The 27,750-nt window shown below is 43.5% G+C and overlaps 1 long non-coding RNA gene across 1 annotated transcript; it reads left to right on the forward strand.

Moving 5' to 3' along the window:
* The first annotated feature begins 1,765 nt into the window (after window positions 1-1,765).
* LOC132659309 (uncharacterized) lies at window positions 1,766-27,750 on the forward strand. The gene is made up of 3 exons (XR_009599590.1): window positions 1,766-2,001; window positions 21,082-21,179; window positions 24,216-27,750. It is a non-coding gene; the product is annotated as an uncharacterized LOC132659309 (long non-coding RNA).

The raw sequence follows: 27,750 nt of genomic DNA on the forward strand, positions 1-27,750 counted from the left end.
TGACTATGCAGTTTTGTAGGCCAAAATTCTTTGTACTTTATCAATTTCATGTGGTTCATGTATTGTAATATATCTTGCAATGTAGACAATTTAGGATAGTTTTTGGAGTCGAATGGGACATGTATGGAATCCATCTCAGTTCTACCCCCACTTTGCTGGCCGTGAACCCTTAGGCAAGTAATATGCTTTTATCTTTCCCATGGTGTCCCCACCTAGATAACAGGCATCTGGTATCCATTCTTGGAGCGCTGTGTGAATTTGTGTGGATTAGATGTGTGACCTACATAAGTACCTTGCACAGGGCTTTGTCCCCATTTAATGAAAACATGGTTCTTCAAACATTTATGTTTAAAGTCAGCAATTTAGAACTCAGTAAGGAGGGACATTTCCTGGGCTTTAATGAATCTTCTGAGGTGTCCCAAGATTTTAAGTGTCCTGGACTTCGGGTCACCTTCCAGAAAAGCCACACCTAACACAAGCCAGCTGTCCATATAGGTGAGAGCATCCCACCAGAACACCTGCTTTGAATTAATGTCAGCTTCCCTGGTGGCTCAGAGGTTAAAGCGTCTGCCTCCAATGCAGGAGACCTGGGTTCTGATCCTTGGGTCAGGAAGATCCCCTGGAGAAGGAAATGGCAACCCATTTCAGTATTCTTGCCTGGAGAATCCCATGGATGGAGGAGCCTGGTAGGCTACAGTCCATGGGGTCGCAGAGAGTCGGACACGACTGAGTGATTTCACCTTCAACTTCACCTTCATGTCTGAAAGAGATCTCAGATCTTGTTTCTACACCTCACTCTGCCCGGGACAGTAGAATTTAAAATAACCAGGAAGACACAGAGAATAATGCTTTGAAATCCACAGCTGTTAAACTGTGAAGTAGGGTGAGTGGGGAGCTTATGCCAAGCCCCTCACACTTCGTTAGCAATTTGATGACTCCTGAATGCCTGATGGTATTATTCCAATTGGCCTTACAAGTTTGGGTTAATTTCCTTCAGGGTAAGCTTTCTCACTCCTGGTCCAACCAGAGAAGTAGGTGCTGGGCAAACTCCGGAGGGCACTAGGGTTGTTTCTTTTTTTTCTCAGTGGAGTCCTGATCTCAACATCCACTCTGCTTTCCTCAAGTCAGCCTACAAAGCGAATCCACTGCCAATAAGCATTCTGGCTGAAGAACAGTGAGCCCTGAGTGAGTAACGATAGCCCGAGGCTGTGATAAGTGATTTCCATATATTTCATCCCATTCAAACAAGTCTGCAGTAGTATCACTGCCAGGTAGAGAAAAGGAAATAAGTTCAGCCCCAGCAAAGTCACACTACTAAGTAAGAAGGAATTCTGGAATCTGACCTCTCTTCTAATATACCCCAGTGCTTCTGAAGACCAAGAATAGCTTAAGAATAGGCATGATATAGAGGGCCTTTTTAAAAGTAGAATTTCCACATCAAATGATCACTGAGATTATATTTCTTCATTACACCCTCCAACTCATTCCCATTACCCTTCAAAATGGGTCAAAACACCACCCTGACTTCATTAATATGACTGAAAGGGTGCTCTTTCTTCTATATGAGTTCCATTGTTTTAACGCTGAACGGGACTCTCTCAATGAACTGATGCATTGTTTCAATCTCAGCTTTCCTTCAGATCCTTGTTACGGGTATTTTTCAGCTTTAGCAACAGTGCCCCATTCCACAGCTTCTTCTGGTGTTAGAGATATCAGACTTTGCCCATTTGCCCCTTTAGAATTTGTGCGGGCCCAGGTTACAGGGCCCAAATCAATATTCTGCATTAGAGAAATGCAGGAGTGAGCCAATAGAGTTAGCAGTCATTTGCTTTGCCTCAGCTACAGCTGGCAGGGACCTCGGAGGGAAGCTAACAGATGTTTGTTTGCTAACGGTGGCTTCCTCAAGCAGTCAGAGCCAACCCCGTACCTTCAACAACCGGTCTGTCCAGCCTAACATGAAAGGATAAGGGACACCTGGGCTTCCTCAGTTCCTGAAACCAAGTGAGTTCTCCTTCTACTACCATTCACTGTAAATTTCCATGCTTTTCCATGGTTATAATATGAAATAATATTCTATGAAGACTTAGATTTGTAGTGCAAAGGGGAAAGGATTTTGATGTGGGACAAGCCAGAAACTGGTATCGGGGTCATAGTTTCTTACATCAATAAATATAGGGACTTCCTATAATTTGAATGTTCAGAAAATCATAGCCAGTGAAGCCCCACTACGCACTTGGCAGATAGAAAATAAAATGGCAGCAAGAGGCACTTGGAAGAACATGTGAGTTTCCCTTTGTCATAGCAATATAGTCATTTACAGCCCTTTTCTTTTATCTCCCTAAAAAGAAAATGAATAAACATGTAACAATAAAACACAGAGTCAAGGAAAACTCTGTTTCCTTTGGATTAATCTCTGTCCTTGCCTACACGTGCACCCTCCTGGGAGGAAAACCAAGACCTCAAGTGTAGCAGTGCCCTCGCTTACAAGGCTGCTGAGGAGACAGAACACTGTGAAGCCACGGTAATGCTTGGTATCTATTATTGGTTTTGTTTCCTCTTCTGGATTTTATGTATCAGGCACTGGAATTTTTATTTATCAAAAATATTACCCTGAGATACATTTTCTGGAGATTACAATGGCTAGGTCTGAGTCAGGTTCATGGGGGAGACAATCTCAAATGGGAGAATGGTAAATGTACAAATGAATAATAAAACCAGAAATTGGTATAAACTTTGGGGGATGAGGACAGGGGAGGGTATCTAAAAAATGAAAGATGAAATAATAATATAAAAGAGTGTTACTTCAGTTTGAAATCATGGTGGGACTTACACACAGCCAGGGGTGTGGAGGGGGAGCTTAATGGGGTGGTAGGGTGAGGCTGGAAAGAGACACAGACTTTGTGAAAAATAAGATTTTATACTTGAAGAACAAAGAGGAGTCACTTGGGTTGGACATCAGATGTTGGTGGGGAAGTGGTCAGTGATAAGCCTGGAAAAGAAAACAGTCTATAGCTTAGAAAACTTTGGATGCCCAGCTCAGCCATGTGGACTTTATGTGGTAGACACTGGGCATCACTGTGGGAGTCGGGGGGTGGGGCAGGATCTCTCAGCATGACCTGCTCAATCAGTTCTGTTATTCAAGGTCATTTGTCATCAACATGTAGGTTGAATTTGAGAGTACAGACTAGTAGGAAATTAGGGAAAAACCAAGGCGTGAACTAAGGTGGTGATATAGGAATTAAATGGAAGCCAAGGTGAGGATTAAATGTTAAAGGGCTACAAAATGCAGACCTCCCCAGATGACTCCGTGATCTGCTGGGAGGAGAGTGGTTTAACAGGAAGGAAGAGCCAGTGGCAACTGAGTTTTCAACCTTTGGAACTGGATGCCTTTTTTGTTGTTGTTTTTAAAGAACTGGTTTGAAGACACTGCTGATCATCAAGTATTTTGTATGCACCATTTAATAATATGCTCACAATTTTTATTGATATTATTCCCACCTTACTTCTGAGGAAACTAGGATTCCAATAAAAACCAACTTGCCTAAAGTCACACAGAGAGCACATAGAATCGTGAGGACTTGAGCTCAGCTCTCTCTGGCTCCAGAGCATATGCCCCATTTCAGATGTCCTCCACCTTTCTTCTGAAGAATTCTAGAGATACTCAGAGGTTCCTTGGGGTCTCCTGGAGGGACCTGAGAGAGGCTAGGCTCCTGGGTTCCATTTTGGCTTCAACCTGGCCTAAGTTGTCCTTTGATGAGAGGGTTCTCCTACTAGCAAAGCCAACATGTTCTATTCCATCTTAAGAGAAAGGCATGTTTTCAGACATGTTTAATTTTAAGAGCAAAGAAGACAGGTGGAGGTGTCTCAAGGTTAAATATGAAGAGTCGATCTTAGGGATGAACATATAGGTTCAAGAGCATGTCTGTGGAAGAAACTGGTGAAAGGAAATGCCTTGTTCTATGCCAAGATTAGCTTTCTAGGGTAAGAGATCACATTCTGGCATTTCTAATGTTAGTAAATCATGTTCAGCTGTCCCATGCTGGAAGGGCTACATGCTCCCAGCTTTCCTTTGATGCTAGGTGCCCCTCTCTCGAGCACCTACATACCTCTGCTCCCACCAACTGAGTGTCCAACTTATCAAGAGCTCTTGGGTTTATTCCCAACCCAGATCTTGCCAGCTGCCATTTATTTCTGTAATTCATCATTTTATTGAATAATATGTAAACCAGAGCAATGTGAATGCAAAAGAAAAGAAATTTTTTTCCTTGAAAACTAAGTGGAAATTATTTGGAAGGAACAAGCAAATTATTCCAACTTCAAATGAAGTTAGAACGAGCCTGTTGTAAAATATTAGGGGAAACCCATAAAAATCTAGACAAATTCTGGGCTCAGATTGTTTTTCAAGTGTCTTTAAATTCTTAGAGCATGAAGAAAGTAACACTGGAAGCTGTAGGTGACACATTATAGGTACAGCTTATACCAGAAAGTTGACTGGGCCTTCAAGCACCGGATCTCAGCTCTGCATCAAAAGAGTGGGAGATTGAAATATATTTGTAAGTTTCAAGTGAAAAATAAAATGTTACATGAGTTTGTGCATATCACTTTTTATGATGCCTCGCTTTAAATGACCCCTTTATTAACCTACAACTAGTCCTAGCAAAGTCTCCTAAGACTAGGTGGGTCCATCAACTCAAGAGGTATTGAATTGGCAAAAAAAAGTCGTTCGGATTTTTCTGTAACATCTTATGGAAAAACCCCAGCAAACTTTTTGGCCAATCCAATATTTCTAGTCCTTGAACGGAAAGGGGATTTTTACTACTTGAGCACAGGTCAATCACTTAACTCTCGAAATCTTTAGGTCAAATCAACTAGGCCATGTGGCCGGAAACAAAAAATTATGAATTGGGCTGAAGCTTCCTTGACCTCAGAAACATGAGAGGCAGGGTGAGAGTTTAGATTTTAAATGACTTGGTTACGATTTCCATTTAGCAAATCATGTGGAAAGAAATTCCTTCTTACTTTGTATGTTGGTTCCCTCATTGCTAATAGGCCTTATTCTGCCAGTCTCCACGGTGATAGGAAAGAGGGTTTCCGGCTAGACTAGCAGGAGATGGACTGTTGTAAAGCATTTCTCACAGCGTGTGCAAGGTCGGATTTTACTGGGCTGCCCTGGAGAAATACGAGGAGCTGGAGCAAGCAGAAGGAGAGGCTGCCTTGCTCCCCAACAGCTGCTGCATTGTGACCCGGAAGCCCCGCGAGTTCAGCACCAGCCATGAGGCCTGTGTCTCTAATTGGCACTGCAGCAGTTGAGACTCCTCCCTTTGTGCCCTAGACTGCCAGAGCCAGAGGGAGGGGGGAGAATAATACGCGTGTGTGGTGGGCGATCACCGGCTTCCCTTCTCTTGTTGCTATGGGTTACAGAGCCCAGAGCTGGAGAATAGGGCCAAGCGCTCAGGGTGGAAATAACTGCGTCAGCCTCTGGGAAAAAAAAAAAAAAGGAAATTAGAAATAGGGAGCAGGGAAACAATGGGCAAAAGAACAAGAATCAACATCCCAAGGCGGCCCAACTGTGAGCAAGGAAGCCAAGCAGGAAAATAAATCTCACTCCCACCAGACACACTGGTTTAATCAGTGATGAAGAGAAAAGAATACATGCAAATCTGTACAGCAATCCTGTGCTTCCGCCCACTGGGGCCTTAGGTGCCTGTGTGGGATCCACCTTGGAGATAAACAAACAACGTCTGTTAAGAGTTAAGTCAACAGCTGTCAGGGAGCCCATGCTTTGCATCCCATTATGGAGCACCAGGCACTGAGCAGAGAGATACACCAACAGGAAGGAGGCTGTGACCTTGGGGAGGCCATCATTTAATTAGGCAGCTTGAGTCTGTAAGTCAGGCTTATTGTGAACCCTGCACCCAAATACTCATTACTCTTGTTATTTGATGGCCCATCAGGGAAAAGAATGTGTTTCCTCCTCTTTCCTATAGTCTCTGACTATTTTGAATGAAACATTATAGACTTTAGGAATAGTGGGGACTTTTCACCCAGTTTAATCCCCTCTTTTCGCAACTGAAAAAAACAAGCTCAGAGAGGTTTTGTGCCTTGATCAAGATAACCCAGCTTGTTTAGGGCTGTTTGGTTCAGTTTTGGTTTTGTTTGTTTGCTTGCTTGCTCTTTGTGGAGGGAGGAAAAAGGAGAAAAAAAGGATGAAATTAATGCAGCAAATGTTGAGCTGTGTGAATCTCAGACTGGGTGGCCAGGAGGTTAGATCCCACGGCTCTTCCGAGTAAATGATCAAGAAATGACTAAGACCTCGGCTTTGGGATAGGGCCCCGCACTGCCTCTGGACGTGAGGACAAGGGCTGCGTCCTGCTAGTGTTGCTTGGGTCACTTCTCATGGCAGGGCGTTTGGAGGGACATGGTCATGCGGGTGTGATCTACAAGCCTTTCTAATTCAGACCTGGACCCCGCCATGAGCTTCCAGGAGTGATTTCTTCCTTCTCTGACCCCGGTCAAAGGAGACAGTCCTCAGGATCTTGCAGGTGCTTGGAGACTTCAGCCTTTCTCTCCTTCCTGGTTTCCTGCGCTCTCCTCTGGTTACCATCTGCTACTGGTGTGAGGCCGATTCTATGAGAGGCCGTGGTTGATCTGTGCTAAGGAGAATGTGTTTCTCTATACCGAGCGACCCACTTGCCCTTTGCCATCTCCCTTTCCTGCTCTATCTCCCACTTGCTAAATACCATGAGGTGCCTGTCCTCTTCTTGGCTTCCAGTGTATTTAGCCTCAAGAATTTAGCCCCGCACATTAAAACATGTGGGAAATGGTGTCGCTTGCATGCTTCTGGCAGCTATTCAGAAGACGTAATATCTACCCAATGCCAACAGAGTAGAAATAACAACCATGGCAGCCTGCCTCCAGGCCCCTCCTAGAGAAGGCTGTCGTCAGAGAGGGGCGAGCGTGACCCCCTCATAGAAGTGTGTCAGGCATGTCTAGCTGGTCTCTCTCCCCCTAGATCCCCATGGGGTGGGGTGGGCAGGACTCAAGGAGCAGAGCCTAGCCCAGGTTTCTTTAAAGGCAAAGAAATTATTCCACAAACTTCTGAGAATCTTTATGAGAAAGAAGCAGAAATCTCTGGACTTGGGGAACACATAGGGATCTGTAGGCCACATTTCTGAATGCAAGTTGTCCCAGGAAACACATCATCTAGGTCCATCCCATCTGAAGCACTGCAGCTATTCCAAATGCTTTAGGAGAGAGTTGGACCCTTTTCTCTGTTAAAGAAATTAATCCAGAGTCTAAATCCTATTTGTTGTTAATGGGTAGGTATCCTTAAGATAGATTCCCCGGCAAAGTCCTTTGACCTTGGCCAGCCCTCTGCAGGCTGCGTATGTCTCTCAGTAGCCAAAGTCCACAGATCTTTTTGCTTTGTTCAAAGGTCCATCCATACTCCATATGCTTTTCAAGATCCTCATACTGTTTCCTCTCCCTCACTTCATCACTTAATCATTTCATCAGTGGAAAAGATTGAAGGCAGGAGGAGAAGGGGAAAATAGAGGGTGAGATGGTAGGATGGCATTGCCTGCTCAATGGACATGAGCTTGACCAGGCTCTGGGAGTCGGAAAGCCTGGTGTGCTGCAGTCCACGGGGTCGCAGAGTCAGACACGATTGAGCGATGACAACGACCTCACTTCACTCCGTCCTTTCTCCAAATCACTCTTTCACTTACCTTTCACTCTTTGAGTTCCATCCAGAAATGATGGCTTCTTGGGGTTCTAGGATTCAGCAGCCTGCCCACAAGAAATGTTTGCAGAGCCCCTACTGTGTGCAGTTCCAGTCTAAGGGGCTGGGGGCGGGGTGGTAACTGCAAACATAGTCAATGCGCTCCCACCAGATAGTCTGTTGCTAAGTCATTTCAGTCGTGTCCGACTCTGTGTGACCCCATAGTAGGCAGCCCACCAGGCTCCCCCGTCCCTGGGATTCTCCAGGCAAGAACACTGGAGTGGGTTGCCATTTCCTTTCCCAAAGCGTGAAAGTGAAAAGTGAAAGTCAAGTCACTCAGTCACGTCCAACTCTTAGCGACTCCATGGACTGCAGCCTACCAGGCTCCTCCATCCATGGGATTTCCCAGGCAAGAGCACTGGAGTGGGGTGCCATTGCCTTCTCCCACCAGATAGTCTAGGGAGTCAGAAAAGTCAGAGGAGGTGAAGTTTCGGCTGAGAAGGAGAGAGAACTAACAAAGGGCAAAGGAAGAAGCAGGAGTCTCCAAGGCAAGAGAGAACACAGAGGGTGTGAGAAACAGGCAGGAGTTGAGTTGAGCAGAGCTTGAAGTAGGGATGGTGAGAGACAATCGGGGAGGAGGCTGGCAGGGAGCAGGTCATGGAATAGTTTAAACCTTCCAAAACCACACCAAGGACTTAGACTTTACCCTTTGGGCAGTGAGGAGCCATTGAATATTATAAGCAGGGTGTGGTGTGATCAGGTTTGAACTATAGAAAGATTGATGCAAGACTAGAGGAGCATGGCAGTGTTAGCAGAGCGTTAGAGAGAAATCAGGTGGGGGTAGGTATGACCTGAGCTAGTGGCTGTGAGGATGGGAAAACCTGAACAGATGAGAGACTTCTTTAGAAGCAGAACAGACATCTGATAGCTGTGTGGGCTGGTACAGAAGAGCGTGGGTTGCTCTGAGGGACCTCACTAGTTGTGGAATGGGAATACACCAGTGACCTCGGAGGTCAACCACTGTGCTTGTCCAATCACCGCCCTGCTGAAGGGACAGATCTAGAGGAGCCTGTGTTAAACAATGTAACTCCTCTCCACCTGTCCAAGTGGATAAAGCCAGGGGTAAGCACCTGACCCAAAGGCAGGCCACACACAGGCTGGCCGGCAAACCATGATGTAGCCTGGCCCATAACTATAATCTGGACCAGTTAAACTTGCTCTCTTGGAAATATGGACTATGAAAATGCAAACAAAAAAAAAAGTGAGTCAATGCATCCTTTTAGTTGACTTTTAATTTAATCCTGTTTAATTCACCCTTTCTGAACTTCACAGAGGGTGGAACAAAAGGGAACCTGTGCTTGTGAACTCATAAGAAGGGGGGATGTTATGAGCAAGCAAGGAAGCCAGTCCACAAAGAGGGCAGGATGGAGCAGATGACAAAATAAGCAGTTAAACCCATAGAGGCATCCCTGTAGCTCCTGAGAGCAACAGAGAGCACAGGAAGTTTCTAGAACTATCTCACATTTTCTATTTCTAGTGCTAGTCCACAAGCATCCTTGAAATAAATCACTTCTGCAACTTGAGAGTCTCTGCTCATTGCAATGAAAGAGCGTTACCAAAACACCCACCTAATATTTTGCCCAGCGTCACATGCTTGTCTCTGCCCATCTTGCAGCTTGTCTCCAGTGTGGTCCAGAGATGCTTGCCTGCCTTGGATTCCTCAGGAGAAATTCTCCCATCCCTGATGACTTTCCAAGAGCTGCCTTTGGCACACTCCGTAGGTACATTAAAATCAGAAAGAAAGTAAAGTTTCATTCCAGAGATTCTGCTCTATGGCAGAATTTTAAATCCATGACGTGTTTCAGTGGGTTGAAAATGTCTTTGAACGTGTGCACCCATCTCAGAGCTATGATTAATTACTGGCGGTTGCTGCCGGTTATGCCTGCAGCTCTCAGCCAGAAAAAGAAGTATTTGAGCTTTTACATTCTCTGAGAAAGATTCTCTTGAAAAACAGAATGAAAGAAAAGAAAAAGCTGGGTATAACTTGCAACAAGGTCTCTGTATTTTCCAGGGAGCTTTGGCCCAGCCAGCACCTGTCCTCAGATGAGATATGATGAAGGCAGGTGAGGTATGCGGCTCTTCCCCACACACCAAGCTACCCTCATCCTGCTCTGTGCACATTTCTGAATTAGTTCCAGCTAGTTAGTGTCACTGCAGGACAATTTAGACTGCCATTGTTTGAGTATTCAACATATTCTTCGATGATGGATTCTCAGAAAAGGCAAAATCCATTATTTACACACAGTAGGAAAATAAACTTTCTCCCCAGCCTAAGACAGGAAGATAGAGACAGCTTTTCATTTTAGACAGTTGGAAATTTTGCTTTCAAGTGGCATTGTCAACTCTTTTAATCAATGTCCTTTGGAAAAACAAATTTAGCTATTTGGCTCCCTTATTCAGTAGGGGTGAGGTGTAACTAAGTGTATTAGCTATCAATGGTTCATGGTCTGTTAGCCAGCGCTGGCTTTATAATAAAGTGCTGCTAACTGACAGCTATGCCTTGAAGAAGCATCACAGTAAAAAAAAAAAAAAAAGTAATAATGCAAACAAACCTGCAGATTTGGCAAGTACAATGAAGGGAAATAGGGAGAAAGGGTATTTCTTTCCAGCTAGCAGAAAAATACTCTTCCCAGTGCATCAAAGCTGTTCTATAGCATAGTCACGAAAGTTTTCAGGTCTTATAGCAGGTTGTTGATGTTCTCTGAGCTATATTTCATCAGATGCCAAATGTCCTCAGGGTCAGGATGGGAATGGTGATCTTACCTCCTGTGGATGGGGAGTCAGGAGGTGGAGAAACGTCTGCTGCCTAGCAAACACTCTGCAGGGCACCGCCTTTGTGGCCAGGAAGGCTTCAGGTGGGTAGTCACTGTATTATAATTAGACTGGGAGAAAGAGCTATAAAAGGGTGTTTCCCAAAGAGAGTTTCTAGGAATGGATTAGATATAATGAAAGATTAAGAGACAAGGTCAAATTAATTGGGAAAATGATGGGTTAAGTACATCCGAGCAGGTCTATTTGTTGCAGGACTTCTCCAACCACTCAATAGGTTGATGACTCTGTAAGAAGAATGTAGTTTGCAGTCTTCTCAGTCTCTTTTGCGGGGGGTGGGGGGTAAGAGAGTTGGGGGGTGGGGTCGGGGGTGGGGAGCACGGGAGACTTCTCTAGAGAAGCTCATCTCACCGAACCAGCACACTATGACAAAAGTCTTTGGGAGAGTTTCTGTACTCACAGACTCCCTCCTAACCCTCGTCCCACATCCTATTCACAAGATCTTTTGTACCCAGCGTTAGTTCCAAGAGCTTCCCTCATACCTTAGTTGGTAAACAATCTGCCTGCAATGCAGGAGACCTGGGCTCGATCCCTGGGTCAGGAAGCTCCTCTGGAGAAGGAAATGGCAACCCACTCCAGTACTCTTGCCTGAAGAATCCCATGGGCAGAGGAGCCTGGCAGGCTACAGTCCATGGGGTCACAGACTCCACCTGGCCCCTGTTCCATCCTGTTTTCTCCTCCTTCTTTGAGCTTGACTACACCACACCTATCTCACTCTGACTGGGTTCTCCTAGATTATACTCCTGAGAACATTCTCCGCAGCCACCTTGAACAAATATCCCCCTGCTATCCCCTTGCACTGGACCACAGGGCCAGGCTCACTGGTGAGTCCTGCTCAGCCCCCCTTGCAAATCTGTGCTGATTATCCAGTGGCTGGATGCCCCAAAGAGCTGGGTTGGGTGTCTGCCTTCCCCCTCCTCCCTTCCAGGCACCAGAAGGATGCATACCCTGAGCTGCCTCCATGGTCTACAGGCCGTGCGGTGGCCTGAGGGGCTTGCAGGCTCCGCGAGGCTTCCAGGGAAAGAAGCAGAGCTGATGTTGCTCCCTACTCCTGCACCTTCCCTTCCCAAGTCTGCCACCTTCTCCCTCTAATTTCAGTCCCTTCCTGTCTTGCATGGGCTTCCCTGGCAGCTCGGATGGTAAAGAATCTGCCTGCAATACAGGAGACCTGGGTTTGATCCCTGGGTCAGGAAGATGCCCCAGAGAAGGAAATGGCAACCCACTCCAGCATTCTTATCTGGAGAATTCTACAGACAGCGAAGCCTGAAGGGCTGCAGTTCTATGGGGTTGCAAAGAGTCAGACACGACAGAGCCACTAACACCTGTCTTGCATAAACAGAACTGGCTTGGGGCATAGTCTCTGGCTTGGGCACCCCTTCCTTCCAAGCACAACCTGCTCTTACCTATATCAGTCAATTACGCTTAGGTATAATTTTAAGCCAGTTTTTACCTCTCTGAAGACATTTATTTTATATTAGGGAATGGAATGAGTGGCCTTAGGAAGTAGAATAGGGAGATGAATTCTCCGCACGCTGAAAGCAAGACTGTCTTTACAGAAAGCTGGTCCTGGTGATGATATTAAGCAGGAGAGCAAATTGGGGACTAAATAATTTTGTGCCACTGGCTAGGCTACCTGGTGTTGAGGGTGAATAAAAAGATCCCATATTTTGAAAAACTTGTACCTGGAGCTAACCATTCAATACCGTGATTATGGTTCTTACTGGCTAAACTTGCATGCCCTTTTAAAAATATTTTTACATCTTGTACATAAAAATGGTTTTATTATTTGAATCTGCAATATGGGAAAGAGGACAAGAAAGTAAACAGAGTTCTAGTAATACATTTTCCCTCTTAACTTCGATGGGTCAGTCATTCAACCCTGGAAACCTAAGACCTCATGAACCTGAAAGATGACTGGTAGGACCAAGAGAAGGCCTGCCTGAGAGAGAACTACACGGCCATTTACTGAGAATAGTGAGTGTATCTGCTAACAAGCAAGCAAGCAAACTGGCTAGTTAAGAGCAAGAGAACGCTGCAAAACTCCCTCACTCAGTTATAGGCCTTTACGGACCTCTTTGTCTGTGGCGTCCGCCATTGATGCTCACGAGAGAAACCCATTTTAGCAACCCCTCTCAGCTGGCCAGCCTGGGCATGGTATGAGAACAGACACTTGGGTTTTGTATCATCTCTTGAGTCCAGCTGTATAGGCTTTTCTCAGGATGGAGCTTTCTTGGTATGGAAATGAAGCTGCACACTGAGGTCCAGCAGCCATCTCTGCCTCCAGATTCATGTCCACTTCACAGAAGCCTTCCTAGACGACCCTACATCCGTTTGTGCCCTTCCCAAACACACGTGCTCCCCACCCCAACAGAGCTTATTTCTCTCATGTATCACCTGCTAGTGAGTTAAATACTCAGATCTTTTACTTTATCTATTTCTGTCCCCTCCATGCATTCCTCATAATGTAGGACCATCCAACCAGAGATCTTTTTACATGTTTTGTTCCCTGCCTGGAAAAGCTTCTGACACATATGTTCAATAAAAATATGTTGATGACAAACTATATAAATTAAAATTATTAACTCTCTGGAAATGAACAGTACCCTCCCTTAAACTATGAAGTCTATTGTTCTACCTGTTCAACTTTAATTTCATGCATGTTTTTGAAACTGCATTATGTCCAAAGTAGGGTACTAACAGTCCTAATATTTAGAAGTAAAACTGTTATGTTTTGGTAGATAGGAATAATTATTTCAAAGTCATTAAAGGTGATTTTTTTCATGTGTAGTAAGTCATGTCTGACTTATTTCTTCCTAATATATATTGTTGAGGTAGTACCTTACTTGACCTGTTCTCCCATATTTCCAACTTCAGTAACTTTCCCAAAAGATACCTAAGAAAATTTTAGTATATAAACAGCAACCTGAGGAGAAGAAATGTGACTCACAAAGGTCAAGAGCTTTCCCAAAGATCATGCAGCTGGAAACAGACAAGTGTAAATCAGGAATTTGGCATCACAACTTCCTCATCACTGAGATTTCTTTTCACCATAAATGTTATAGTAGAATAGTACCAAGCATTTGCACATTATTTGCTAATAAATATAGTTCATTCAATTTTCAAGAGTAAAAGTGAATTCCACAGGAAAATTTGAGCAAAGACCCTAGAAGTTATATTTACAAGATCCGTAGCTTCTAAAGCATCCATTTTGAGCTGGAAGTCTATTTTAAGCCATATGGAATATTTCTAATTAATTAATCTAATTAATCATCTACCCCAAAATTAGGTTTCCCTGGTATTTCAGCTGATAAAGAATCCTGCATTGCAGGAGATCCTGGTTTGATTCCTGGGTCAGAAAGATCTGCTGGAGAAGGGATAGGCTATACCCACTGCAGTGTTCTTGGGCTTCCCTGGTGCCTCAGCTGGTAAAGAATCTGCCTGCAATGAGGGAGACCTGGGTTCAGTCCCCAGGTTGGGAAGATTCCCTGGGGAATGAAACGGCTACCCACTCAAGTATTCTGGCCTGGAGAATTCCATGGACTGAGCAATCCATGGGGTCGCAAACAGTCGGACACGAATAAGTGACTTTCACTTTCACCCAAAAATTAGAAGCCTGTTCCACCAAGAAACCCTTTTAACGTTTGCTTTATAAAGATAGCACTGGGAAGGACCTTGGTCGTGTCTTAATCTGTTTGGACTGCTCTTAGAAAATGCCGTAGACTGAGTGGCTTGAACCACAAACATTTTTTTTTTTCCATTGTCCTGGAGGCTGAGAAGTTCAAGATTAAGGCACCAGCAGATTTGGTGTCTGCTTTGTAAACAGCTGTCTCTTCACTCTCCTCTCAGGGTGGAAGGGGTGAGGCGCTCTCTGGGGTCTCTTTCACAAAGGCAATAATCCCTTGCAAGAGAGCTCCACCCTCATGACTTAATCACAACTCAAAGGCCCACCTCCAAAAACCATCACATGGGATATTAAGGTTTCAAAATATCAATTTGAGGGGATACAAGTATTCCATCCATAACAGCCATCATTGACTGAATCCCCTTGCCTTTATTTGAGAATTCTAAGACCCTTGGAAGTTCACATATCACACAGGGGTTAGTGGCAAAGCCAACAACGCTAGTGGGGAGCTCTGACTCCCAGTCTAGTGTTCCTCTAGGTACTCCTTCTTCTCCAGTGGCCTGCTTGGACCGGTGGAAGCAACCATTAAATTACCTGTCAGTTCTCCTTGTTCCAGGATGGCTAATTCAAACCATGTTGGTATTTTCGTGATGGTTTAGTCACTAAATCGTGTCTGACTCTTGCAACCCCCTGGACTATAGCCCACCAGGCTCCTCTGTCCATGGGATTTTCCAGGCAAGAATACTGGAGTGGATTGCCATTTCCTTCTCCAGGGGATCTTCCCAACCCAGCGATCAAACTCGTGTCTCCTGCATGACAAGCGGATTCTTTACCACTGAGCCACCAGGTTGGTATTTTCCCTAGCATATCATGACTTTATGAATACTCAAGTATTTGAAGGTGTAAAATCTCAAAAACAAAACTAGGAAGGAAGAATTGTCCTGATGTCCCCAGGGCTCTGGAGAGCTGAGGCTGGCCCTGGTAATTGCAGGATCTCAAGAGAAGACGTGACACGGAGAGTGTGTGGACTCGTGCTGAGCAGTGTACTTTGTCAGCACCTGCAATCCCTTCATCACCTCGCTCAGTGCGCAATATTCACTGAACTGAATCTGTATCAAATTTAAAACTGGGCTTGAAGCAAATATCTGATGTATTAGAAGACAAGACATCAGGTGAATCGTAAGTTTTCTTTGTTTAATTTTACCTTTGTTATCCTTTTAAATGAATGCAGTTTTATAAAAGTACCTCATAAGATTTTTGCCAAAACTAAATGAAATCATATGAAACAATTAACACAACCGGAGCATAGCGTTCAACAAATGCATGTGATGATAATGATGATACGTGTACATGCCTTCCCACCATAGACAAGACATTTGGGCACAATAATTTATTTTAATATTAAAAAGGGATAGCATGAGGTATTTTTGTGGCAATGGGACAGTTCTTATCTTGATTGTGGTGGTGATTTGTGCGTTTATACATGTGACAAAGCTGCATAGAACTACACACAGATATAACTAAGTGCAAGTCTAAATAAATTCTATGAGTACACCAATGTTAATTTCCAGGTTTTCATACTGTATTGTAGTTACATAAGCTGTTACCATGGAAGAGACTGGATGAAGGTACAGAGGACCTCTCTGTACTATTTTTGCAACTTCCTGTAAAGTTAAAATTGTTTAAAAATAAAAAGTTTTTTCAAATAACAGACATTGGCAAGGATGTGGAGAAAAGGGAACCTTTGTACACTGTTGCTGAGAATGTAAATTGGTGCAGCCACTGTAGAAAACAGTATGGCGTTTTCTCAAACAGCTAAAAGTAGAACTACCATATGATCCAGCAACTCCACTCCTAGGTAAACATCTGTTTAAAAAAAAAAAAAACAGCACTAAATCAAAAAGATAAAGATACATGCATCTCAATGTTCATAGTAGCATTATTTACAATTGCCAAGATATAGAAACAAGCTAAGGGTTCATCAACAGATGAGTGGATTTAAAAGTCGTATGTATATACAATGGAATACTACTCAGCTGTAAAAAGGAACAAAATTTTGCCATGGAGTAGGAGGGCATTAAGCTAAGTGAAATAAGACAGAGAAAGACTGTATGATATCACTTATATGTAGAATCTAAAAAATATAACGATAAAGGAAGTAGATTCACAGATATAGAGAATAAGCTAATGGTTACCAGTGGGTGGAGGAGGGGGAGGTACAAACTACTTGTTGTAAGACATGCTCAAGGACATACTGTACCACCTGGGGAATATAGCCAATATTTTGTAATAACTATAAATGGAAAGTAACCTTTCAAATAGTATTATAAATAAACAGTTTTTTAGAAGGATTCATGGTTTTTGCCATATTTTCGTAACCTCTTAACGACTTCATTTAAAATGTAGATGTTTTTATGTTTCCTCATTTATTGGAAACATTCTTGAGAGAAAGATTCTCACCTCTTACTGGACATTACTATCATTAAAATGGAAACTATTCTTACCTGTAAATGTGGTTCCAAGTGTTTGAGACAGATTTATGCAAATGGCTGGTTTGTAATATCACTCATTTAAAAATATTTTACCTTTAAGTATACATTATAGGTGTTGAAATGTAAAATATTGCTGAGCAGCTGCCAACTTTTAAAGTTATAATAAAATCAAACTGCCCATTATCTAAGAAACCAAGCACAAACCTGTAAAACTGTAAAGAAAATAGATAAAACAGCTCCAATATGTTCTTAAGAAATAATTATACATTTGCCTTGTACCCCTAAATAATATATTTTAGCTATGCGTTATGAAGGATATATCTTCAAAGAAAGATGCATTCAAAGAAAGATGTAAAGTTATCTTTATTTGCTCCTAAAGGAAATTTTATTTTCTGTGAAAAGCTGCTTAACTCGGAATGAAAGGTCTAATTTATATTTGACCACTAGGTGTCACTGTTGGTGGTTGCGTGAACAGTAAGGAGGGGGAGGGGAAATTGAAAGCAAGCTCAGAGGATTTGGTGGCGGGGGGGGGGGGGGGGGGGTGTTGTGAGATCTTTTTTATTTTTTTCCCTAGAGCATAAAATTCTCACATTATTGCCATTCTCCCTTTCTGTGTTCAAAGCGGTGACATGGAAAGGAAATAGAGAAGTATAAAGACACAGCTCCTGGAGAGTTTCCATACTCAGAGGCCTTAGGAGGGCCTTAGTTATGGCCTTAGGACCATACTCACACCACCTTAGGAGATGGGATGATAATACCCAAAAAAACTGACTGTTAAAGACCAGTCCATTTTAATAGTTCCCTAACCACATAGCAGGAAAACAGAAAAAGGTTACTTCACGTTCAGAGAAGGAGGCATTCCTCAGCGATGTTTGCCTGGTGCTGAAGAGATTAGATGCATAATTTATATCGCAAAGCAGAGTGAGGGTCAGTGCGTGTGTGGACGGGAGTTGAGGCAGCAGCTATCGCAGCCCGTCAGAAACATCATCCGTGAGGCTGCAAACAAAGCCAGTCGGAAGAGCAAGTTGAATGGGATTTATTTTTCAGCAACTGTCAGCGAAGTCCAATTTAATTCTGGACTTGGCTATAAGAAATGGGAACTTTTTCAAAGCCCGTGGAAAAGCAAACAATGAAAAAGAGGTTTTCCTGGTGTTGTGCTTGGCACAGACTCCAGCGATAGCAAGATGGGTGGTGCCTGGCTGGCCACGGGAGGGGGGTTGTCCCTTTCTTCAGAACACCCCCGGGCCTGCCGCCAGGCCACAGGGTCAGGGGCCGGCTCCCGGGGCCCCAGCGGCACCTCCAGGCTGTGCAGTGGCTGGACTCATCGGCAGAGAACTGCAAAGGAAGCTGCTATGTGCCAGTGCTATTTCAAGCAAGCGTCTCTAGCTGGAGCTGTTATTCTTTGACTTTCCGAAGGGGGAAAAACAGTTTAAGAAAACCAAGGAGCTAAAGTGGGTTGAGAGGTTGGAGGGAAGAACCCAAATGAGGGGTAGAAGGGGAGAATTTTTTAAATGGGGAGGGGGGAGAAGTTGAACCTCAAGGTCCCAAACTTTTCATACTTGAAAATATTTCCTTGTTATAAATTGAAGCATGAAATGATCATTTCTGTCCTTTGCTTTAGACATGTCTCAGGGCAGTGTTAGTGGTTTACTCTGAACTACATTTGCTGGAGGCAAGTTAGTGGGATAATCATTTCATTAGTGAAAGAAATGAAGAAAAGAAGAAGTAAGGAACTAACAAAGAGTGCTAACCATATGCTAGGTTAGCACTCTCAGCGTTTTCTGGGGATTAACTCATTTAATCATCAAACCACCCTGTGAAGCAGGTACTATTTTATTGCCGTGATAGACAAGGAAACTGAGGCAGAGTGGTCAAGTGTCTCACGCAAGATGACAGAGCCAGTCTGTCTCCTTGGTGACTCAGCAAGACATATACAAAACCAGGACCCAGACTGGGAGGTCTGACTGGGATCATCCAGTCTCTTGATTAGACCTTTCTGCGTCTTGTAACTTGTAGAATATTTCTGCTCAAGTCAAGACACTAACCTCTGAGACCCGCAAAATGTTTGCATGGTAGGATTTCTCCACTTGCTACGGTCTGACAAAGTGCTGTGCCAAACGATGGAATAAGAGGTGTCAGTCCTTGGCAGTCATACTTGTCATGGCTGACAGCTCCAAACACCACTTGAAGCAACCCCTTGACACATCTCTCTTGACCAGCTTTTATTACATGACCACATAATGCCTAGGGAGAGTCCACCAGCTGTATGAGACACCGTCGTTTCTATGTGATTTACATGAAGCTGACTTCCAGAAAATACAAGTCATAGTACTTCTGTATGAAAACACATTATGCCCATGATGTATCTACACACCAAGCTTTTGCCAAAATAAGTTTGAGCCAGTTGTGTAATTATACTCAAAACAGCGGAAGCAACAAGAAAAAACCAGCTTTGGGGCACTGACTCAGGGTGGGGAAAAGACAAAGAAAACACCAGTGTGCTCTCTAATGACCCTGTAGCACTGATTCTAATGGATAGTTTTCTAGTTCAGCAACAGTATTGCAACTTGTTAATGAATGCAAGGAAGCCAGTTTCCTTAGCTGGAACCAAACCATAACTATTAGTAGATAGCCTCCCCGCTTCTCCCACCGCTAGCTCCCGCCAGATAAAAATAAAAGCAAAAACACAACCCAAGAAGCAGTGCCAGGAGGTAAACTCAGAGGAAGCATTTGCTAATGTTAAAAATGAATGTCAGAATACAGTCAAAAGATTTTGTGGAGTTTCTTCTTGTATTAATTTTAGGACAGATTCTAAGCCTGAAAAATGAGATCATCTGTCAGAGTTCTCATTCTTTTTGTGTCTCTAATGAGCCAGGGTCATGTGACAGCCAATGATTTGCCCAGGGAGCCAATTACACAACCAGCTTTAGGGGGTTTCAGAGTTAAACCATCTTCAAGTGACTACAGAAACTTCACTTTCAAAACTCCCCCTAAGTTCTGATAGATTTCTGGAAAATGTTTTCTCTTTTATTTTGCCACATACATATCCAGATACCAATTCTACGTTATTAAAGGGGAAACTACAATAGGTAAGGAAAAATTAAAAATTAGAACACAAATGTTTGTTAAGAGACTTGCACTCAAAAACAAAGTTTCAGAAAGTTTAATTCTTCTATATTTATGAAACCTAACTACAACAAGCAACCAATTGTCAATCTGTTGGAAGTAATTTTTCATTAAAGGCTGTATTTTATATTCATATTTTCGACAAATATTGTTGGACTCTGCTGTGGACAGAATTGTGCCCCTCCTCTAAAATTCATACATTGAAGTCCTAATCCCCATATAACTGTATTTGGAGACAGGTAATTAAAGTTAAGTGAAATCACAACAGGGTCCTATTATGATAAAATCGGTGGGCCTATAAGGTCCCTTTTTTTCTCTCTCTCCACACATGCACATACTTTGAGCCATGAACAACTAGTGCCCAGATGTGGCGTTTTCAGAAATGGGAAAGACTAGCCACGGAGCAGACCTGGGAGGTGAGAGACACTGTTTGGAATTGCCCTTGCACTTGCTTCTGTCTAGGACGCTGATCGTCATACTGACCACGAGACTGAGACTATGGATGTATCATAAGCATCCAATTCAGTTCCACTGAGACTCCTTGGATGTAGGTTAGCGCAGGCCGGGGCTGAGCTCCTCCTGCGGACCTGCTTCTGGGGTCAGCAGTATCTGTCGCTGGGCAGGTGTCAGGGGAGTATCAGGAAAGGGGAGCTTGTGAACTTTGTCCAATCCTCGCCTCGCATGGAAGGGCTGGATCACAAATGATCTGAGGACATTCTCTAACTGAGCCATTACATGACTCAAGAAATGAGGGTGAGGGGGTTTCTAGAGTGGATTTCGCCCTACTTCTTCCTTTCCCCCACAGAGAGGTTGCCGCCACCACTGCGGTCTGCTAAGACACAGGACTTAGGAATGCCCTTGCCAAAGACCCTGAAGAGACAAGATCCTCCCTTGGTCTTTCAAACGGCTACTCAGCTGTGTCCGACTTTTTGGGACCCCATGGGCCGTAGCCTGTCAGCTCCTCTATCCATTGAATTCTCCAGGCAAGAATACCGGAGAGGATAGTCATTCCCTTCTCCAGGAAATCTTCCCAACCCAGGGATCGAACTCAGATATCCTGCATTGCAAGCAGATTCTTTCCCATCTGAGAGCCACCAGGGAAGCCCCTTTAAATGGTCTAGTATTGAAGAATAAGACACAAACTTGAGACATGTATTTTCATTGACTATTATCCTAACAGCAAAGGATAGTGTTGGTTTCCTTGCAACTTCCCTTCTTTCCTTCCTCCATAGCTGCGGAACCTCAGTGCTTAGAGATGATGGAAGTTTGCACCAGCATTGTGGTGTAGAGATGAAGAAATACGGTGAGCAGGAGAGCTGCCTAAAACCAGGTAAAACCAGAAGGAGTTAGTAGTTTATGGATATAGGGGATGAGGGAGGGAAAGGCTGCCAGCATAACCCCTAGGTGTCTGACGTGCAAAAGAGAATAAATGATGATGCTGTTGACAGGGAGGAGAGAGAGAAAAGAGAGAAAAAAAAGACCAGTTTGGGGAGGGGAGGTCATGAGCTCCATTTTGGATATGTTGATATCCATGAAGAGATCTGATGCAGCTGGATATACAAGTCTGGAGTTGAAAGAGGGATCTGGACTGGAAATATATATTCGTCAGTCATCTGAGTATAGAAATGAAAGATCGCCTAGGGGAGAATTACTGAGGGGAAATGTAAGAGGGCCTGTGAACATCAATATCTCTTGATTGGGTGGTAAAGATGAGCCTGCAAGTAAGGCTGAATAGAAAATGTAAAAGACAAAGGAAACTAGGAGAGTGTGGTATCTTGGAAACCACAGGAAGAAAGTATTTCAAGCAGGAGGGCTGGCTTATGGCATAAAATACTTCTGAGCTTGTAAGTTAAATGTGGACTGAAAACTAACCCTTAAATTTAGCCGTATGGAGCCCTGGTGACTTTGGGAAGAATTCTTTCCAGTGAGAGAAGGCAAATTAGACTGAGTGGAACAGTGAATAGCATGTGAGAAATGGAGCCACCAAGGATGGGCCCCTCCTCATTTCCTTGCCAGCTACTCCCTGCTGGTCACAATTATTCATAAGTGGTGGTCAGCAGCTCCCCTCACTATAGTCTTTTCTATAAAAATCACTGTTACCATAAAGAGTAATCAGGGCAGTGTTGTAGGCTCTTCATTGGCTTTTGAAGATGTTCACCTTTGATGTCAGTGATGATAGATGCGGATGCTGACTTGTCCACCTTCTTGCACTCAATCCCCCTTGTAGGAAGGTTGAACATAGGGTAGGAGTACAGCCCATGGCCATGGAAGTGACTAAAGCTTCAGTTGGGATTTGATGTCTGACCCCCTTTGTTCTCCTATCAGCAGACAACCCGCGGAAATCTCCCATTGTCAGTAGCAAGTAAATAAGGAACCAGGCAACAGTATCCCTGTTTTGTGAGCCATCTGACATAAGGGGACAGGGGAAAAGCAAGTGTGTCCTCCAAGGACAGATCAAGGAAGCATTCTTTCACCCAAGGCCAGCAATATAAATCTATTCATAGTACAGAGGCAAGTTCCGACTCCAAGGGGAAGGAGTAATAAAAGATGGGGGCCATTAACTAGAGAATGGAATGTACATACCAAGGGGAGAGTCCTCGAGAAATGATTTTAAAGTGAGAATTCTGTAGTTTGGCACAGATTAGAAAGGATATTTATAGCCAAGGAGAATGGAATCTTGGAAATGGCTTAGACATCAGAGGAACAGGAACAAAGGATGAGCAGTCAATTCCAACTCCAGGGTTCCTAAAGGTCCACAGTCTCGAATAGGTAACCTCAAATTTGAAAAAGCTCTGAAAATGGAAAGATTTTTCCTTAACTCATTTGGCAGTTAATTCTGACTTGACCTGAACACATTTGCTTGCTAAACCTAATCTGAAAATATGTGAATACAGTCATAATTATCTCACTTCAAGGTGAATAGTCATCTGTGTCTCTGCAGAAATACTAATGATTCCTGAGGGCCACCTGGACCCCATGGGGGTGTTAAGCACTATAAAGCAGACAGCACTGAGTTATCTTTCTGAAATATGGAGAATTCTGAAATACATCTGGCCCTGGAGATCTGGATAAAGCCTTGTGGACCTGTAGTGGGAGGGGCCAAGAGGACTATATTCCTGACAGTGTGAGAACCATTAACACAGAACAGATGTGGCATTCCCAGCCTGGCAGTCCACCTTCGTGGAGCACATGTGGGGCCTGCGGTCACGGCAAGGGGCTGTGAATCAGCCTGGGACTGGGTTCTTGTAAGAGGAGGGTCTAAGGGGCCCTGATGGTTTCTAGTTGGGAAACCCGTGTTCTTTGAGAGCCTGCAGCATGCCAGGCACAACTTATTACCTCATTTGGTTCCTCACACCAGCGCTCAGAAGGGAAAATAAGGATCAGAGAGTAAGGTCACAGAGTAAATGGCTCAATTGGGGATTATACCGGGTCTGAGTGACTCTAAACCCCACTCATTGCCCATTATGCCGTGCAGATAGCTTGTGGAACGTAAGTCAATGGGGCTGTGGGCTAGAGAGAGCAATTACAGTTAATTGTCTGTATTCTACATGCAAGCACCTTGTTTAATTCTCAAAACAACCAAGCTGGGTTGGCGTACTATGACCCCATTTTTTTCTACAAAAAGAAACCAAGATTTAGAGAGGAGAAATGTGTCCAAGACTTTACCAACCTAGTAAGTGGTGGAGCTGGATTTCAAACCAACATGGAGATATCTGCAGAGCTGGCCCTGTTCCCCTGTATGCCATGTGTCCTCCTGAATGTAGACTGCTGGTGCCGGCGGCTGAATATTTACACACACACACAAATATAAACATACAATCCCTTTCTTAAGAGCCACATGATTACCCAGAGTTAAGTGTCAGTGGCCTTCTGGGATCCCTCTGACAGTAAAAGGATAAAGGTTATAGTTATGGCCACAGAAACCTGGTTATTATCAGGAGATAACATTTCCTGTCACTTTAAATGAGTCAGAGACCTCCAGACACTCCAGCAAGTCTCCCATTACACAGGAGAACAGCTTTAACATCAAAAGGGAAAGAGATATGGGCAAAAGATGGGGAGATGTGCTTTTCTTCAGCTGCTGATGGTTGGTCAAGAGAGTCTAATGGCTTATTAATACGAAGCAATTAATTGTGTAGCCAGCCCAGTAGTTCTAAGAAATGAAATCCCTAATCTGATACATGAAGGGCATCAGGGATTGAATAACTGTTAAAAAGTAGTTTCTGGCACTGCTTTGCATCAATAAAGATGTAAAGAACAAAAGAATAATGTGCAACAACTGCACAATCGATAGACACCTGAAATACAAAAGCTGAAAAAGCCAAGACGCGTGGAGCCTAGTAAAATATTACTCTTTGCCTTCCAGAGAGAGAATCAGAATCATGGAGACACAGAGTTGGAAGAGACTTCAAGAAGTCACCCTGTCCCATAGCTCAAATTCTCCCTGGCTGAGGACAGTCTCTTAATTGAAGACATCCAGAGAATTACAGACTGTATTCCAGAGAAATGGGAGAATGTGCATTTACTTATTGTGGGCACTGAACGTCTAGTCCTCTTGGAGCAGTAAATCAGAGTCCAAAACAATGAAATTCAAGGAATTTCTGGATTCATCAGACCTCTTCTGATGAACAAGACTAACATCTGCCTGCATTCCAAGAGATATCTTATAAAATCAAAACTTCAGCCAGAAGAGATCTGGAGCCTGCATCCTGGTAATTCTGATCATTCTAAAGCCAGAACTCCTGAGTTTTAGCCACTTAAATGAATGGATGCAGAGACCGGCTGGGGGAAGCCTGTGGTCAATGGGACAACCTGTACTACTTGGCAGGAAATAATACCCATGGAGAAGTGATATGCATAGTTTGTAATCATAACCTAAGAGAATCCCAATGCCAGACTGAAATTAAAAGACAAGCACACATACCCATCTATACACATTTGGAGACTTCAGGAGCGTGAGAGAAGAGGATAATAGCAATTGTACAACAGCACCAATTGATTGGGCTTCCCAAGTGGCTCAGTGATGAACAGTGTGCCTGCCAGTGCAGAAGACACTGGAGACGCAGGTGTGATCCCTGGGACGGGAAGATTCCCTGGAGGAGGAAATGGCAACCTACTCTAGTGTTCTTGCTTGAAAAATCCCATGGACGTAGAAGCCTGGCTGGCTTCAGTCCATAGGCTCACAAAGAGTCAGACACAACTGAGCGACAAATGTTAAGATTTCCATTTTAAGTGAATTTACACCAGCAATGTGCCTGCCTCCGAAATGTCCTCAGTTCCTATTAATAACGGTAAAAGAAGATTCTTAGTGAAATGTTTGGCATGTTTTAAGATCTTTGAAGCCCTTGGGAACACTAGTCAAAATACTGGAACAGATCTAATGGTTTCTGTATCATGCAGAGCTGGTTGCCTAGAAACATATCCCAGAGATTGGTGGATGCTCCTTTTGTCCAGTCTGTATTTCCAAGCCTTTTTCATGTGTCCTTTTAAACAGAGAGAAGATATGCACAATTTATACATAATCAGACATTGTTTCATTTCTAGATGCTTTTTAGGGGAGTGTCGAAGAACTCAGGTGACCTAGAGAATTGTCTCATTGGTTGTCAGAGCATTTCTGAGAGGTTAAATACATTTGGTGGTTAAGTATTGCCATATCAGTGCTGCAACTGATGAAACAGAATCAAAGACAGGGTTGAGACCTACATTTGTAACAGTGATCTCTTTTTTCAGTCTAGGAGACTACCTTGGTAAGAACAATCCCCTTTAAGGACTTGAAGCTGCCACACAAAGGCCATTTGTAATGAGACTTTTCCTTTAGGTATGAGATTATCTTCTAGATTAGTCAAATTCCATGGGCCTTAAATATAAAACTGATGTAACCTAATTTTAATATGGCAGTGCACCATACTATGTTTGAAATATGCGCAAATGATGGGAAGTTAGCCCTGTTCTTTAAGAGAGTTGGATAGCTATTTGTGCCTAGGCAGCTTAGCCCCTAAAAGACTGATCACTCTCTACAAGTCAGGCCTCCACCCTGCTGACTCCATAAAAGAGGACTGGTGATAAGAGGCTCTGGGATGCAGGAGACAACAACAGGTTATGCACTGCCCACGGAGCTCCTGTCACACCTTCTGAGATCCAAGGTGCTTCCACCCTGGAAAATAAAAGGAAAGGCCTGGCTTCTCTGGAAACACGTAGTTGGAACAGCTCGTCAAGATGCATAGTACTCTGCCTAGATGGGGAGAAATCCTTCACATTTCTCTTTGACTATGCATTCTCCACTTTCTCCCCTGAGTCATGGAAGGGAAGGGTGTGGCATTAAAACATGCTTTGAGCTTTATCATGTCTGTGAGTCTGCGGCTTGGGGTAAAGGCTCACTCATTAAGAGGGAGAAAAACATGTTTCAAATTTGAAATCCAGACTAGAAAGTTAATCCTCGATTAGACAAATGGTAAGATCAGTAACAATTAGAAATCATACCCAGAATCCTACCAAATTACAAGGTCTTGTGAACCATTGTCTCTTAAGAGGAAAGGGATGAAGGACTGACTCACCTCCATTTGGCTTCTTGAGAAGGATTGAAAATAATACAATGAATTCTTTCTACAGAGTTGTTTTACCCCTCTCTATTACTCTTCTTGTTTGGTATTTATGTGAAATTGCTGGAAAGAGCCACTATTAATGAATATACACTGAGTGTCAAAGATGTGCTAAGGGGATTTTGAAGTACAGAAACGTGCAGGCACATACTTTACTCATATGTAGACTCTGACGTTTTTATGCATTGAGCCCATCCCACGAATGAAATAAATAAACAAATACAGTTGGCAATAGCTCCTGTACATCTGTGGATTATATAGACAAATTACAAGTGGGAATGAATTTTTTTTCATATTTCACCAAATTTGCTAATTTTATGATGTGGAATGCCTTCTTTTTCTGAGGGTTTAAATGTTAAAAGTCTCTAGATGAACACAGTATAAATTAATTGAATGCTAGATTGGAGAAAGACTTGAAACCTTACACAATGGTTATTTTTTTCCCAGTTGAGTCACAGAATGCAAATAACATAAGCCATCTCTGATTTTTGAAAGTATAAGTTGAAGTACTAAAAAGATGAGGAATCCTCCATTGCATCAGGCTTTAAAGTTGGAACCAGAGATAATGAACAATTAGAAAAATAACAACAGGAAAATTCATGAGACTATAACCTGAAACTACAGCCTTAAAAAAGGAAAAGGGATGAATCAAGCACACACGTTATCAGGCGATGTCCCCATGCCGGGCAACTCTGGTGTTCTGGTCTACCCAGAATTTACTTTCCCTTTTTCTGCTAACCATACCTTTGATTTCTGGGAGGAAACTAGAAATCTCAGGGCACCCTGACATTTGGCATACTGCCACTGTAGGCGTGCAATACAAGCTTTTATCATGAATGTATTTGCTCTCCCTGGCAACAATGGTTGGCTCAAGGATAGGCATATGACTCTATTTTGACCAGTCATAACCAGGTCCAGAATTGGAGAAGGAAATGGCAACCCACTCCAGTGTTCTTGCCTGGAGAATCCCAGGGACGGGGGAGCCTGGTGGGCTGCCGTCTCTGGGGTCGCACAGAGTCGGACACGACTGAAGCGACTCAGCAGCAGCAGTAGCAGCAGCAACCAGGCCCAGAAGCTCTTTGCTGAATTCAACATGAACCCAGGAGGATATAAATCTGAAGTTGCTGTGGGTCATCATAAGAAAAGGGTTTATCTAAGAGTGAAGTCAACAAATGGGAAAGTAAGTGAGTGAAACTGAGTCCAAATACATTTTAACTCCAGGATCCAGCCATGCCTAAAATGCGCCTAGATGGTGATAATGATTATGCTGATATGATCTATTAAAAATTATTTTTAACCTAA

The sequence above is a fragment of the Ovis aries genome, chromosome 2, assembly GCF_016772045.2.
Source record: "Ovis aries strain OAR_USU_Benz2616 breed Rambouillet chromosome 2, ARS-UI_Ramb_v3.0, whole genome shotgun sequence".
NCBI classification, from domain to species: Eukaryota; Metazoa; Chordata; class Mammalia; order Artiodactyla; family Bovidae; genus Ovis; species Ovis aries.